The 14,801-nt window shown below is 39.3% G+C and overlaps 1 protein-coding gene across 3 annotated transcripts in view; it reads right to left on the reverse strand.

Annotated features, from left to right (window-relative positions):
- Positions 1 to 14,801, reverse strand: part of ADD3 (adducin 3) — a 101,013-nt gene that overhangs the window by 72,462 nt on the left and 13,750 nt on the right. The gene's annotated exons all lie outside the window — the stretch shown is intronic.

Below are 14,801 nucleotides of genomic sequence, written 5' to 3' on the forward strand. Positions count from 1 at the left end.
CACACCAGGAAACAAGACCAGCTTCCCAACTCACTCAGGTATGTACATTTGATACATCATTTTCATTAGACTTGAATATCGTAGCCCAGAGGAGCAGGAATCCTTCCATGAGAAGTAAGGCTGAGAGAAATGGGTTTGTTCACCTTTGAGAAGAGAAGGCTCAAGGGGAGACTTTACTACCATGCACCAGCACATACAGGGTATCTACCAAGAGGATGGAGACTTCCTTTTCACGAGTAGTCGCATGGAATCTTAAGACAAGGGATAACGGGTATCAGTTGCCCCTGGGGAGATCCTGTTTGGATTGAAGAAAATTTTTCACCATGAGAAAAGTTAAACATTGGAATAATCTCTCCGGGGAAGCAGTAGATTCCTCTGCACTGCACAATTTAAAGGCTCAACTTGACAGGGTTCTGGGTCATCTGATTTCAACTATATATCACCTAGAAGGTTGGACCAGGTGATTTCTGAGGACCCTTCCAACCTGGCATTCTATTATTCTATTAATATAAAAAATGCACTTAAAGATTTGCAGTTACAGCACTGGTACTGCAATGCAGTCTGCCTACAGATTTAAAAAAAAAAAAAAAAAAAAAAAAAATCAGTGAAGTTTCATAGGAAATCTTTTCATCTTCCAACATAAAGTAACGATAAAATCTAGAACATTCTCACTCTACATTTAATTTCAGAGCATGGTTTCTGCAAAATTTTTGTCACTTCACTCCTAAAAAATGTCCATTCATGAAGTTTTCACTAAGAAGCGATGCTAGCTTAATGCTTCGACTACCTGAGCAGTCAGTAAACTTTTTCTAATCTCATTCTTTCCTGTAATACTACATTGTTTTTATTTCCAAGTCATCAAATCTACAGCATCTATACACCTGTTTCAGCTACGAAGCTGAAGCATTACTCGCATTCTGCTTCAGCAACACTACTTCTGAGCGTTTCCAGCAAGGTTACCAGCATTCTTAGTCTCTTTCTGAGACTGTCCAAACAAGAAAGAAGAATGGAAATAAAAAGGAATCCCTGCAGCTGAAGTTCAGCAGCTTGAGAGGACTTTCCCCATATGCCCAACAGCAATTGAGGTAATCAACCCAGTCACATCAAGGCACAGCACAGCCTCTCACAAGGAAACTTCATGGCTGATGTCAGACAATCAGTGATCAGAACACTTTTCACAATGTAAACTTTAGATGGAACTAATTTCTTCCAGTATTAGTTTATGGATAAAGCCATAGCTGGATTCATGATGCCACTATTGTTGCAAAATTAATACTGATCAGTGCACAAAAAGATCTTTAAGCTTTTTTCCCTCAGCTACTAATTACCAAACCCCTTATTTATTGACCCAAACTATGTTTGGAAGTTAAGATTATGATTTGTTTACAAACTGACCAACTCCACTGGTGAAAGAAAATCAGATTTTTATCGGTATTATCCCTGCTTTTTTCTGGTGTTATAAACAGAAACTTTGCCTATCCAAATTCTTTAATTTAATCACTATCATGAGAAGCTAAATCCAGGCCCCAAACATGAGAAATAATAGAAACTCACTACATGTTGCCCTTTTTTTTTTTTTTTTTTTTTTTTTTTTAAAAAAACTCTGTCTCTCACTTGTTCGCTTTTGACTTCTACAAAGCTTAACTCATCCAACCTCCACCCTAACCCCTGGGAGCATCTTGTACTTTCCAGGCATCTGGGCTGTATTTACTTCACTGAGAAGAAAGTTAAATTTGTTCATGAAGAAAGAAAATGCTCTTAGTATCCTCTGTCCTGTCTGTACAGTTATTTTCCAAGTCCTTATTTTCTCAAAAAAAATTATTGTGCCCTCTGGGGAGCTTGCACAGTTTTCCTTCTGACCTCTATTGAGGTCATAACTTCTTCATTTACCATTTTGTAGCGTGGCTATTTTTATTTCTAAAATAGTGTAGTTACTATTTTCCCCCTCACTTTTCACCTTCTCTTCACAAAAGCCTTTACAAACAGCATGACAGTTCACGTACTATGGATTAGGACAGTAGCGATTTCACCAAAGTATTTATTTAGACAGTAAAAGTGTGAGTTTCATAAATAAAATGAAGTATTGACAAACTAAGATCAGAGACAAATCTTAAAAGGAAAATAGACAAACAGTTATGTTTGAAGTCTTGCTCATTTTGACAGCGTCCCTCCCTCTCACCGGTAGCTCGCTGCTAGCACAGGACTGCTGTACCTCTGTTCTTCCACTTTTTGTCAAAATCTCCGTGCTGCGATACCCTTGCAACACTCTGGATACAAAAATGCCAAGGAAGACTTGCAGAAAAAGCGCAAAGCAAACTGCAGAAGAGAACAAACTGCCTCAAACCGGTTTTTACTTTCAACCACTTATTGTTAAACTCCACCTCCTTTTTATCTGAGCCGCTGTATAGTGTTTCCCTTTAAGTTCATTTTATAACCCTATTTTGTAAGGCACACTATCTCTGTCGATCAAAGGTGGTCAACTATAGCTTATCATTAAAAGCTATTTTGCAGCTTTATTGTACTCCAGTTGACACGCACCAGAAATCTGCATCAAGTTTCAGTGGATTGGCCCCTTTGTTACATAGAAAATTAATTAAAGCAATGAGCAATGCATGACATGCAGCTAACTTTTTAATTAGGAATTGAAGGTTTTGAATACTTCATGATGCTTGACCCAAACAGCTATTTAATTTCAAAATTTAATCCAATTTAACGAGCTGATTTAATATCTGTGATAAGGGAAAAATGTCAAAGTAGAACTATACAGTAACACACTTTAGAAAACAGGTACTAGAAGAAAAATACCTTTCTAGAAGGAATATTGCTTAAAGAGAACTACCAGCTGTTGTTTATTTTCAGATGGAACTTCTAAATTTAATAAAGAAGCAACCCTTCAGAGCCACAATTATTTTTAATGACCACATCGAGTACCTTCTTTTTCATCAACTCTTCTGGAATACCAACAGTAGAAGCTAAATCACAGCAGCTCAGGATGCTGCATACCACAACCAGAGTAAATTCATCAGAGTAGGTAGTAACAGAATAGAGCTAGCCATGAATTAAAAATCTAGTTGAACATGTCCAGCTGACAAAAATAACTACAAAAATAACTCACCCAAGTACCACCACATACATTATAAAAGAATGCAAAATAGATTTTGCATAAAGCACTGTGGCCACACAAATGCTTGGACCAGAATAATTAAGGGGACAAAGCCAAGGCAGAAACACCTGTTAACATTTACCTCTTCCACAACTATGAAATGGGATTTAATGCAACACTAAGGAAAGTAAACGTTCTGCTTCTTGGCATTTACAGTTGCCAGTTTCTAGACTGATTCAACATTATCCCTTCCCACTTTTTTGCCTCCTCATCTCCAAAACCCACAAAGGACTATTGGTATGAATAAACATGTTTTGTCATTAAAACAGGCTGAAGTATAGTGAAGGTACAACATATCTCTGCTTTAGCGGAGCACTGCCAGATTATTTATCGGAAATAAAACCCCAGGAGACCTGTTAACAGTTGAACGATACCTCCATCAACAAGGAGGTTTTTCCCTCCCCTCTTACGCGATTTCAAGCTGTTCAAATTTCCCCCCAGAATTCATAATGTTTTTTTCTTTTAGAAGTGAACACACAGGCAATAATCAATTAGGCAACTGAACATCCTTTTCTTGAGACACAAGTTGAACATTTTATGTAAGCTACTAAAAATAAGTGTTACTTCCAGCAATGACAACTCCTCGCAGCTTAATCAAAGGAATAACTACCACAGCCTAATGGGCTCTGTTCTCCAGAACATCTGAGTTGGAGTATGGAAGTTTCACTGCAGAGAAAAGAAAAATCTGCAAAGAAATGAGGACTGATACATTTGTACTAAGTGTACACCAATTTGACTCTACACACTTCTGAGAGAGAGAATGTAAAGCTACTTGATTCTCAGTCCACAGTCAAGGTATGAAATTAGTTTCTAAGGAAACAGAGCAGCATCGAAGAGGAACAAAATTTCTGGGTTTGTGCTGTTTTTGCAGCTGATGCTGTTTGCTACAGAAGGCACACACATGAAGCAAAATCCTGCCAAGCTGATTAAGGAATTGAATCTTGAGCATCCTGAACTAACAATTTAACCAGCAACCTCGATGGCAAAGCACACCCCTCTATTCAAGGGGGGAGGGCACAGGTGTAAGCAGGATACATATGCTCTCACCACCGCTACCAGCCTACTTCTCTCACCAACAGTGCAGGAACACTACAAATAACCTATCCTACATTTGCACTTAATATAGTCTGCTCATTCATGCATAGTGCTGTTACCCTATGACATTTTAAAAATCTGACTGCCTACACCTCATGGTGAAGAAGCAAACACTTGTTTCTTTCCAAGAACTCAAAGGAGGCAGGTAAGTGGTACTGATTTTCAGGATTTTCCACATCACGAACCCTAAGTGGGTTTCCCTGTCATTATGAGTGCTGGACTTCAGAGAGGGGCCTCCAAGCCTCCCCACCGATGGAGTTGCTGACATGGGGCTTCTTTGCGTACTCTTCCCAACCACTGCAGCACCACACCAGTAGGGATCACTCAAGATGCAGACAGACCCAAAGTGGAGTTTCCCCCAGTGTAGCTGCCCAAGACTGGTTCCTCCAGGTCAAAATAATAAGAATTCTTTGGAGAATTTAAAGCTTCAGAAATACATGATTCACTTCCGAAACTGAAATGAAACATTCCTTCTACCAACCAGCCACATAACCCACTGTTTGGCAATGAAGGTTGCACGCATACAAGAGGCAAAACAAGTCTTGTTAGCCATTGTTCTCATGACACAGCAAGACAGTTTCCCTCTGGGTACATACAAGGTTTTAAAGAAAAAAAGTTACCTTAAATTCGTATTTGCAAATAAATCCAGGTCTCCTTTACCTTCAATAAAAACTGGACCATGAACTGAGATAAAATCTTTCTAAAGCAGTTTCAATACAAGTGTTCAAGTGAGGCTAATTGCAGTGTGCTCCTCGGTTTGCAGATATGTCGTGTTGGCTTCGGCAGGAACAACTCTTTATGCACATTTGCCCACTTTTCAACCGAAAAACACCCATGCACCCCGAAACATAAGTGTTAAGAACCTACTTGCAAAACTGTTTGCCCAAAGGCTGGCAGCCCAGAGATAACAGCCCAGGCCTGAAATCCCAAATCCATTACCACAGGCCAGGATATTGCACCACTATGCTATTCCACTACAGGCTGCACATCAATACCCATCTCTTTCAACAGAAACTAATTTTGGCACAAAAGATTCAGAATAAATCCTTCTGACTACCTCCCAAATTAATTATGCAAATGCTGTATGAAGGTACACACAGACCATTATTACTTCAAATTTTTAAAACCCTGCACTGATACTCTGAAAGGAAAAGAAAGAAAATGCCTAATTATACCCATTGAATAATCCCGATAATGGCCTGTCACATGCATCACTCTGAATGCAGATCAGAATAATGGTTTTATCTGTAAACACAATATGAAAACATCAAATAACTTTGATCTCATCTTTGGCAAGAGCATGCTTCTTTAGGATACCATTCTGTATTCAATGGGAGATATATATATATATATATGTATTTAGCATTTCTTTTCCTGTTGCGTTTCAAAGCCTTTCCTTACAAAATATACCCTATAAGATATTCAAATAGAGATGAATAATCGTATTTCCCCAAACAGAAGAATGCTGTTGCTCACTGCCTTCCTAAAAACGCTAGAAGCGACAATTCTTTTTTTACTGCATTACTGTCATCCAAGCAAAGAATGTCTGGTTTTGCATTCAGAATGTCCAAAAAGGAAGGATGTACTCAGAAGTGCCTCTGATGAGGAGTACTTACTACTTCGAAGAGAGAAAGAAAAGCATACCCACAACAAGTAACTAACCTCCTAATGCCTGCCATGGAAATGAGTCCCTAACATGCAGTAGAGGCATGTTTAACAGGTAGGATTTTCTTCATTTCAGACTGTCTTTCTCACCTAGGAAGCAAACCATGCAGAAATCAATACACGTAACAGAAGAATGGTTGAAACTGGACAGGTAGAAGTAGATGAGAATGCCCATGTTAGAAGCCAGGGAAGCAGCAGGAACCACTGCAATCCTCTTTGAGCGTGGTGCTAGTGAAATTCCTTATACCACTGCCCATGCTATAACACCAGATTTCAGCATGTGTTAAACCATTTCAAGACAATGTTATTAAGGGGAGATTATGCTTTTAATGATACAGTTCCACAACTCGGGAAATTTAAGCTATCAGTTAGAAAAGAACAAACGCAGAATTTCAGTGGCTCCATGATGACAGTAGCTATTCCAGGTATAAATGCAACAAGAATGTCTATCTGTTGTATGGTACAGTAGTATTTGCTTCCCCACTCCCGCAGCCTTGCTTTCAAAGACCTTTTGCCACTTAAACACAATCTACTAAATTTCATGTTGATATTATTTTAGTTTTAAGGTATGAAGAAATTCCATAAAAACAACAATGCAGGAAAATAACTTCTTAAATGACAAGTAACTGGGAAAGATTTAGTGGTCAGACCAATACTGCTGCTGCACAGTTTTGCTTTGTTGGATTGCCGTGTTGAGACAAAAGACTGATCCTTTCAGATAATGCTGCAGTAGATACTATAACAAAATTTACTAGTGCAATTCTTGTTTGTCATTCACCATAGAGATTCCTGTTTTCCAAAAAGGAAAATTAAAATCCAGGACCATTAAAACTATATGTAAGTGTTACAGTCATTTTACTGAACAAGTAAACAAATGAGGAACATTATCCAAGTCTACGTACACTCAGAAGACAAACCCCTATTTAGATGAGTGCCTGGACCATGTAAAGCTTCAGAAGATTGCTCAATTAGTTTAAATTATTTTGCCTCCAAACACATGAGGGAAAATCTTCCATTTTGGCTCTGGAAGAGACTTCATTTCACAACAAACCAGTCAAGCTTTCTTGAAAATAGAATTTGTCAGGGTATAAGAACATGACTGGTTAATCTTTCTTTCCCCTTCAGAAATCAAGGGGTTTTTTTTTCCTTTTTTTCAGTTGAGACGGATCATTATTTGCAACTTAGTCAGACTGACTACTTCCACAGGCTCCTCCAGCATGCTTCTAGGAAAACCCTTTGGGGAGAGGATTGTTTTTCCACTTTCAAAATCAGAAGTTGAAATTATACTCATGTGTACAGTTAGAACAGTACAAATGTAAATTATTGCTATGCTTAAAGGATGTTATTTATTTTTATATATTCCTCTCTCAAGAAAGGATGGATGAGACCTCATTTGGTTTCGATTTCCCCCTCCCAGCTCTTGCAAACTTAAATCAAACTATGCCATCTGCCTCCTCACCTCTCAGTAATCACCCTTCTAATAAGATCCTCAGCTTTGGCTAATGGCATTTATTGTTCACACTTTGATCCCTTCAACAATAAAATACTTAAAGGGGAAAAAAAAACATGCACCGATCAAAGAGAGCAGTACACGAAGTGAAGCAAGGCTGCATGAGATGCATGTTGAAGGCCAGGAGAAGTGGTCCAAGTCAGGTCTAAAAATACAACAGTACTACAGCAGTGTGAGTTTTCCTAAGTAGGTGCACATCAGGTAATTCACACAAGGTCCTATTGAACTTCAACATATTTGCTTCCCCTGCTAAAACTGCTAAACTCAAGAAACAAAATGAATACACACTTTCACATCCTGCTTCTACAACACCTCCACATTGATGATTTGCACATCAAATTCAGCTAGAACAGAATCTCTAGGATAGAATTAATTGATATCTTTAACCCCAGTTCAACTGTTGAATGTTTTAATGATTCAAGTCTAATCTCAAGGTTTTAGCTAAGCTTTCCTTTTTACCCTTTTACAGTAATATTTCCCTATTCAGACCAGGTTTAGAAATGTAAACAGAGACTTGTTACCTAGTTAAACAGAAATCCTATCCAGTGTAACATTTTATTAAGTCAAGACACTACTTAACACACCATCCATGTTCTCCCCTCCCTGTATTCCCAATCATCCACTCCTTCCTCATCTGCTGTTCCATTCAACAAGCTCTTGTTTCTCGTTCCATATCTGTTCGGCAAAATGCCAAAACTTAGGGTTTTTCTACAAAACCAACTGTAACTGCTTGACAAATACCTTAGGAATTGCAAATTGTAATATCATAACATCTCATGAACTTTCTCCAGAGTCTGCATCAACCTATAAGCTTCCTAGCAAAGCGTAATCATGTACTCAAGTTTCCTGTTTTAATATTCCCTCTCCTGCTTTTTTTACGCAAGATTATTCTCATCCTTAGAAACAGGAAGTCATTAAGTTCAAAATGTTTATACTAAATGAAAACGTACACATTGCCATGACTGTTGGGTGGTCTCGATCTGAAACCACTTTCTGGCCAGCAAGTGCTTTCCTTGGAGAAATTATCAAAGCAGAGAGACCAAGGAATGGAAAGGTATAAACAATGAGCTATTATAATTACAGTTCAGGATTTTTTTCATGTTGATTTTTTTTTTTAAAGACTTCAACAGATCCACAAAAACCTCCCAAACATCTGTTTCCAGTAAGTTTTTAAATAAATGTTTTCCCCAAATTATATTAGAAATTGGCTAACGTTGTAGACTTCTTGGGATGAGGTCAACAATGTGCATCAGTGCAGCACCTTTGTTGTAGTAATTACCGTATTTATTTATGCCAGAGAGTGGTTGAAGAGGGAACTTCATAGCCCACTGGCATGTTCCACTGATAACCTTCAGAATGCTGTCTGCAGCTGCCCGTGATCAGCGTCTCCAACATGCCAACTTCTGGTCGTACTGCCCTTATTAATAAACTCCTAAACCATTTCAAGTTTCCTGTTAAATTTGATAACCATTAAAAAAGTATCCTATGTTTAGTACTTTGATGATAATACATTAGCGGGTGGCCCACAAAGACTTCCCATACACAGAACACCCGACTGTAAACTCTTCTCAGAGTAAGAGAAAAATCTGTCACTCGTGATTACGGTTTACTGTCATACTAATCCCAATTTACTACAGCTTGTCTTTTGCAGATATAAATTAAGATTCCAGAAGAAATCAAACTCCATCAGCACAAACTTTCAACTGCTTTTTCACTATAATCTGTCCTTATTACAGGAAAATGTGCTTCTTCAAGATTTTAACTATTAAATCATATTTGGAAGAGGGGAAGAACTCTTCTCAGAAGAATGCTGCACAGCAGTTCCTCAGAAATCACGAGCACTTTCAGGAAACTTGAATGCTCCTCCAGCACGCCCACTTGCTTCCCGTGAACAAGCAGTGTTCAGAATTATCTGGAGAGGTCTTCCAAAGTGGTGAGAACATGATTTTTGTGCACTTTGATGCTCTGAGTTACCAAGAACAGAACACGAAGCCAAGAAACAGTAAAACATGCACACGCACATGGACAAACAACAAATAATAGCTGCTAAGACTAACAATAGACCTACCAAAATACATCTTGAACATATCAGGAAGAGACCAACAGGAACTTACACATTATGGCACTTCCACATGAGACTCTTCACTTTTGTTTGGACCCACAGATCAATACAAATGTCAGGAATTAATAAAGCTAGCAGTACAGATCAGCTCTCCAGAGAGCAGCCGCATCTGTTCAGCAATGCCAAGCTGCCAGCTGGATGGAGTCCCAAAGGCCTTTACAGGGTCATCATGCACAGCAAAAGCTCGTACTCGGCTAAAAACCTTTTAGCCTAGCAACTAAAAAGGTAATAGGTATTCTGTTAATTACATTAAGTAATTAAGTCATGTTTAGCTCTGTTAATTAGGATGCCTAATTTTAAAAGCCACAGTATTTAAATTCCTGGTTTGTTCTGGTATTGCAACAAAAATCTGTTCTAAACCACTGCCATACTCATTACTGAGTCAAAAAAAAATTATGCTGGTAACACATAAGCTAAACAGTTGAAAAGGAAAGAGGCAAAGAAAGTATGACTTATTGAATACTGCATACTCTAAGCAACTTTAATGTATGAACAATCGATTAAAAAACCCAAAATTTGGCCTGGATCTCAGATGAGACTGATAATCACCAAAGGACATTTTATCTAGGGACAAATTGTTAAAGTGTCCTTTCCTTGTGCACATTTGATCAGAGTCTTAAGGACATAAACCCTACAGTAGATGACACTTGCCTCCTTCCCCAGTATGTCCCTCACAGACATATGAGGTCTTGCAGGGCATAAAAGGTCCCATCAAGTTCTTGACACAAAAAGCTATTTCTGAAATAACTGCCTGCTGGCCTATATGGAAGTTGCTCCTTCCAAATATCTCAAAATCAGTGGTACAGTGCCATACACGCTCAGTTAAACACTGCTTTTTCCAGAGTTGCAGGAGGCCTGGGTTCCATGTGGGAAAGACCAAGCTAACATCCTTAAATACCTCAGGGAGCATGGGCTGAAGAGATCTGTTATTTAGGGTTACAATAGCCACTGCACAGTTTTCCCTTCTCCAAGAGCATCACAGCCCAATACTCTTTTTATTAGAAGAAACCACGACTCTGATGTTTGCAAAATATTCCCAATTCTTCTCTTTCATATGTTTCCCAAGTCGAATGTGAATGGTGAGTCCAGGCGGCACCTCTTCACAAGCCCCACAGAGTGAGCTCATATTGTAAGCTCAGAAGTCACTTTTAAAAGTGTAATTAAGACGCTGAAATTAGTCTGAACAGTTCATGCAAATGGCTGTGCCGTGCAGTCTCTTTTTATTACAAGCAAATCGTTGTTCCCAAATTTTGCTCATAGGAGTGAGCAGTACCAGAGGTTTGCTGCTAGTCCTAAAAGGCGTCGCATTCGCGAAGGTTTGTCACCGCAGCGCATTGCTCTTTCTGACCCTATGCGATACCTCACAAACAGTACCAGCATTGCAAGGTCACTGCCTGCGAAGTCACCTGGAATTATGAGCCCCCATTCAACTAGAAATGCAGCTACTGATTTTTTTATCCGTTTAAGCAGGGCTTATTAACCACACCGCACAGCACCCCAAAGCAGCCATCTGGAAATGCAGATGTCATCTGCTCACCTTTGTAATCTCCTGCAATGTTTTTCAGACGAAGACATATTTCATCTTGTGGTGCTATATAAATAAACAAAGTATTATAAACAATCATTTTTATCTGACTGGGGTTATGTCATATGGTTTGCTTTCTTCATGAAAGAAAACACATACATAAAATGCAACCAGATGCTGTTGGCAGGGAATTGATTTAATATGGACTCATTTCTAAAACATCATTACAGATGTGGCCTACATCTCGAACCCAATGTTTAGGGGAAAATTCTCTCTACGTATAATCATTTCACTCCTCTTCCCTATTTTCTCTAAGCATCTTCTCTCACAAAAATGTTTCCTAGAACTAAAAACATTACATACCCTCCCATTTCATACCTCCACCCTCAAAATTAATCAAGCCTACCTTTATCAAAAGAAAAGCTGAACATGTTACTGAGGAAACACTGCTTTGTAGCAGCTCATTGCTACACCAGCTGTGAGAAGGCAATGTTGCAGGTTAGAACTGTCTAGACTGAGCCTTTAACAAACAATGCTTATCTAGGACTGCATCTGACTTGTAATTTGATTTTCCAAATACAAAAATGGTTACTACAATTCTATTCTCAGAAGAGAAGAAACTTAAGACTCTTCATTTCTACTGTTTTAACTTAAAGAAATTTTTAAAATACCAACTGATACTCAAGTTTTTGATGACTAATGACATCCTTCAAATCTCTCACCAATTCCTAGAGCTCTCAGTAAGGCAACTCGTATTTGATAAAGATTTAACTGGTGTGTTCTAGCATGGCTTGATCATAAATGGTCGTTGAAGTCTGATATAACCCCAAACAATCTACAAAATGAATAGAAATAACAAATAAGTTTTAAATTCAAAATTAGTAAACTCTAAATAAGAACTTGGTTGTTTCATCCTTGCTGGCTTATAAAATCTTATCAATTGACCTCAATTAAGTTTTATACAAACTCTAAACCTTTTCAAACAGGGTAGAAACAGCACACAAACACTAACTGCATCATTCCACATCTAAACACAGATTTGCACAATATTTGATATCCAGGCATTTAAGTAATTAAGGACAGTCCTCTTAACAAGCCACTCCTGAACTAGATCAGGCAAGTTTATATTCATATTAATAGAAAGTAAAATGTTTAAGAAAAAACTATCTCTATATATACATTTTGCTTTCACTCCATATTCATGATGGTTACTGAGGTAATTGCCTTGGCAATGTATTTATCGAAGGAATTGAAGTATTGGTTAGTTAGCCTATGACATCACTTAAAATCAACAGTTGAAAAGAAAACAGCACTCTTACCCAAATTATCTCTTGGTTGGACCCTTGAAAAGTAAAACTAAATAACTTTCAGTGGACACCACCACTTATCTTTTCCAAGCAAGGTATTAAAAAGGTCTGATGGAATGATGAAAAAAATTGAAGAACAAAAATGGAAGCAGAGAAAAGTCACATTTTCACCTCAGGAACAGTGTCAGATGATATGAATGGAGCTTCACTGTTAAAATGCTCTTGGGACCAGCTAATTTCTAATTCACAGGTACGTAACTGCATTTGCTTCTGGAGGAAAGAAAGATTTTGTCACAAATATTTAAAATGTCCCAAGCTACCTTCAAGAACTTTAAACACCCATTATATCTGAATTGAGCATAATTTTCAACAGGGTTAAGTATACATAGATAATTGTATAAACACACTCTTTAGCAGTGGAATAAGATCGATTTCAAGTGCAAGTGATGGCTTGTTCAGAGAGGAAGCTTCAGTGAGGATGGATAAACAAGGCAATCTGAACCCAGAGGTGAGCAAAGCACTTGTTTCTGCTCCACGAGGAAGAGGGTAGTTCAGTGAGAGTGGCTGATGAAGCATGTGAGTGCTGGGGCTCAGCTATGCTCTCACCAACGCGTTTCCAGCTACTTGGGTTAGGATGGGTGATGCAGGAGAGCAGCTCCGCTCACGTGCCATCTATCTACACAGTGCCCAAAAACTACTTCCAAACTTCAACTGCTATAACCTCATTTAAGAAGAGCAACCCTGCTGGGTAGGTGCTCTTCTTCATAATAGAAGCCTTGCTAGGAAAGCTGCTTCTTCAAACATAAAGGAAACTCCATTCTGAGAATATTTTTTTATTTCACTGATTCTGAAGCTTAGCATGGATGGGGGTGGGGAGAGGGGAAAGGAGAAACGAATGAGGATGCATGTTCATTTGTTTATTTTACTAAGAAGGAAGACAAACAAACTGAACTGCTTGAAAACCCAAAATATAGAGGTGGTTTCTGGACACATTAATACATCAATGGCAAAACCTTCAATCGTTTACTAGATGCCAACTATTTCACATGAAGGGTTTCACTGTCCCCAGAAAGGGTGAACACCAGCAGCTGGTCCATCACTATAGCATAAAGTATCTTAAAAGATACACACTCCAGCATTTACACAGCTTGTGTTAAAAAGTTAAAAAAAAAAAAATCATAGAATCATAGAATCACCAGGTTGGAAAGGACCCACTGGATCATTGAGTCCAACCATTCCTAACACTCCCTTAAACCATGTCCCTAAGCACTTCATCCACCCGTCCCTTAAACACCTCCAGAGAAGGTGACTCGACCACCTCCCTGGGCAGCTGTTCCAGTGCCCAATGACTCTTTCTGTGAAGAATTTTTTTCTGATACCCAGCCTGAACCTCCCCTGGCGGAGCTTCAGGCCATTCTCCCTTGTCCTGTCCTCTGTCACTTGGGAGAAGAGCGCAGCTCCCTCCTCTCCACAACCTCCTTTCAGGTAGTTGTAGAGAGTAACAAAGGTCTCCCCTCAGCCTCCTCTTCTCCAGGCTAAACAACCCCAGCTCTCTCAGCCGCTCCTCATAAGACTTGTTCTCCAGCCCCCTCACCAGCTTCGTTGCTCTTCTCTGGACACACTCCAGAGCCTCAACATCCTTCTTGTGGTGAGGGGCCCAGAAATGAACACAGTACTCAAGGTGCGGTCTCACCAGTGCCGAGTACGGAAGGAGAATAACCTCCCTGGACCTGCTGGTCACGCTGTTTCCGATGCAAGCCAAGATGCCATTGGCCTTCTTGGCCACCTGGGCACACTGCTGGCTCACATTCAGTCAGCTCACATTCCAAAATCTCACATTCCAAGACTTTCCAGAGGTTAAGCCATTATGCAGGAGGGATATTTACATACGACAGCAATCTGCATAATGAGCTTAGAACTAAACAGAAATTGTTATCCATGCACACAGCCAAGAGGACCCACAGATCCAGGCCCTACCATGCAAAGAATCTGTATGCACGCTCAATAACCTAAGTGCGCTACTCTACTCTACTCTAACAGGGCATCTTAATTAGCCAGCCAAGCCTGAGTTGGGTTTGCCTTGTATTAAGGCTCCCAGCATCCATAGAGGGTTCTCCAAAAAGCAGTTCAAAGCAGGAATGTGATTAAGAGGAAAGCCTCAGCTGGTTGAGCTGAGTGGTGTGAATACCTCCTGCTTTTCGACTCCCTTACAGACAAAGAAAGATGCTGTGGTTCAAGAGTCTCAGTAGCTGTGGATCCGAGTCCAGTGCAAACTCCCCACCGTGAAAGACTACAAGGTACAGTTCTACTTTTATAACAACCCCCCCCAATCTATTACATATGCTAAAGAGAGCACTAATTAATTAGAAAGCTGCAAAACTGCACAAGTCCATGCAGGTTCAGTCTACCACAAA

The sequence above is a fragment of the Cuculus canorus genome, chromosome 7 (genome assembly GCF_017976375.1).
Source record: "Cuculus canorus isolate bCucCan1 chromosome 7, bCucCan1.pri, whole genome shotgun sequence".
Taxonomy (NCBI): Eukaryota; Metazoa; Chordata; class Aves; order Cuculiformes; family Cuculidae; genus Cuculus; species Cuculus canorus.